We start from the raw sequence: 2,852 nt of genomic DNA, 5'->3' as shown, positions 1-2,852 counted from the left end.
TTCTTTTGAATCAAGTAGCTTTCATCACATGTATACACGACACAAAGTTTGCCCACAGATATGAATCCCATGTACTTTCTTTTGTCAAAATCAATTCGATATCAACACAGAGCCCTGCTTGCGGTGCGCACATATAATGTATATATGTGTGAACCCTCGGGTGGGCAAAAGTAAAATTGCACTAATTTTGACGTTATTTTACTAATCTCGTGAAAATAACGTTAAAAGTGGCGGAAGGTTAATCAGGCATCATGTGGTGGCGTTGATAGCCGAAAGACAAGGGCACATGCACCAATCAGCCGGTGTCCCGATGATTGAGTGCTATGTGCCTTATGTCCAAGGCTTGATGCAAAACTACTATCGAGCCAGGGGTCTCACCGGAAGCAGCCTCTCTATCCCTATGGGATAGAGGTAAGGCTGTCTACATCTTACCCTCCTCAGACCCTACCATAGCATTGCTATTGGTGGGATATACTGAGTACGATGATGATGAATTCGATATCAACACAACCATGGAGAAAAGTGATGCAAAATAGATAGGGTTCCTGATATGATAATAATAATAATAATAATAATAATAATAATAATAATAATAATAATTCATAGAATTGATTCTAACATTTTGACAATAATAAACAAATTGCACAAATAACATAATTAATCTTATAACAAAAATCCAAAATCCCTTTGGATTAATCAACGCATATTTACAATAACCAGATTATTATCATTTATCATTTATCATTAATTCATTATCACCATCTCGGCATTCCACTCTGTTCTTCAAATATCAAATTCCGGCTTCTTCTCGACGCAATTCGACCGAAAATCAAACTCGATAAGCTCCGGCTTCGGTTAATCGAACCGCCATTACTCTCCAACGAGCTCGAATTCCGACTCGACCTTCCGAAAAACGACATTACATTACGAAACGCTCTCTGAATTCCGCTCCGTTGACTCGTCCGATGCCTTCTGGACTCCCAAATTATCCTCCTAGGCGTACCGGAACTCTCACCGGATCCACCGTCAGCTTCGGTGTACACAACCGGAAGCTCTCTCTCGCCGCCGGTGGTTCTTCTACCGCCGGTGAACCTCCCGACGGCGAATCCGCCTCCAGGTAATCTCCATATCGTTAATCCAACTGCTGATGTGTCTTCTTCGTTTTGTACGGAACGAGTTCGATCTAGGTTGTTAGATCTGGTATCTGATGAGTCCGTTGAGTCTGTTGAGTCCGTTGGAAGTTCGTGCCGGCAAACCGGACACGAATTACGCATCGTTAGCCACGGCACGATGCAATCCGAGTGGTATATGTGTTTACACGGCATCTCACGTGCCTCCGTACCGAGATCGAACGGTTCGATGCAAATTGCACAGTGTGATTCCTTGATGACGTGTGAATTCGATACTTCTATCGTCGGCATCGACTCCACAGCTGCTTTAGACGCCGGTGGTGACTCCGTACGGCTTAATCCACTGATATCGATTTGCGATAACTGTTCGAGTAACCGATCGAATCCTGACTCGATTAACAGCTCTGACATCATCGGCGGTAACGGCTGTAAGCCGGAGCCAGCTTCGTCTTCGTAATAAAGCTCAAATCCTCGATCTCCGGCACCGGAATCCACGTCCGTACTATCGGAACCACCGCGGAGAACGATTACCGGATTGAACGGCGACCACTCGCCGTTGTTACGCCGGGCGCGACGGCGGAACCGCAGATCCGGACGGTCGTTGCTGCCGAGCATGTACATCGCGGCTGCCGGAAACCGCCGACGAGTTTCGTTAGACGGCGGCGCGTTGGACTCCACGAGCTCGATGAATCCTCCGTCGCAGTCGGGACAAACGACGGCGTTTTGGTCAGTTATAGTTACTCTGACTAAGCGAGTGCAACGGTAACACCAATACGACGGCGTTGGCATGTTTTTGTGATATTTTTAATATAATAATATAAAAATGAGTTGACTAGCTTGTTGACCGGTGGATCCGGTTAGTTGTAACGGAATAAAAGTTGCCGGAAACGGATATTCCGTTATCGGAAGTGGCACACACAACTAGATAGACGTTGTGGGGTTTTGGTTTGATGGAAGAGAGAGTGGAGGGTTGGTACTCATTATAAGGCGAATCATATATCATAAAGTGTATTATATTTTATAAATGCTGATTAAAGGTATTACAAAATTATAAAATTATACAAGTTAATTACAAGACGGTCCTTTCGGTTTATCTACTTTCTTACTTTACGTCTCTAGGTTTCATAAGTTACTATATCGTTTCTATTGTTTGGATTTCATGTGAAATTACATTTTTACTCTTAAAATCGATGAACATCGTCTTCAATCATCGGCAAGCTTGAATTATCGACAAAGCCTCGCTCTTCACCCAATGTGAGTCACCTTCGGCCATTCTTGTCTCCCGAGCCCACGAGAGTTTTGATCAATAGAACTCAACACCAAGTTTCTTATTGTGATCAAGGTTTGTGGTGTGACAACCGTTGGTCAAATTTATGGTTTGTGAGAAATAAGTAAATGAGGAAGCAATTACAATCAACAATCACATAAATAATTATGCCATGAATAACCAATCCTCTATATATTTTCTCTTGACTCCTTAGAATCAATTACAATCACAAAACAATTTGTTCACCTAACTCTTTTTTTTCTTCTTTTTTTTTCATCAACTTCAATACCTCTCATGACTACTCTTAAACAAGGAGATGACGGTGATGAAGAGGTTGGTCTACTCATGCTTAACAAACCTGCCATCTTCGTTAACAGTCTCACTGCAGAAGCCAAACTTACGTATATCGGGAGCAATGTCAAAATTACATGTTTCGGAAGTTAAAGATTCAAAGT

At 42.7% G+C, this 2,852-nt stretch overlaps 1 pseudogene; it reads right to left on the bottom strand.

The window, feature by feature from the left end:
- Positions 1 to 663: 663 nt before the first annotated feature.
- Positions 664 to 2,182, bottom strand: LOC143563890 (E3 ubiquitin-protein ligase RDUF2 pseudogene; annotated as a pseudogene).
- Between the last annotated feature and the right edge of the window lie 670 nt (positions 2,183 to 2,852).

The sequence above is a fragment of the Bidens hawaiensis genome, unplaced genomic scaffold (genome assembly GCF_021521415.1).
Source record: "Bidens hawaiensis isolate Kalapana, Puna unplaced genomic scaffold, B.hawaiensis_p1.1 tig00021582_1, whole genome shotgun sequence".
NCBI lineage: Eukaryota > Viridiplantae > Streptophyta > Magnoliopsida > Asterales > Asteraceae > Bidens > Bidens hawaiensis.
Note: the sequence above shows the minus strand (reverse complement) of the source record. Positions and strands in the feature narration are given on the sequence as shown.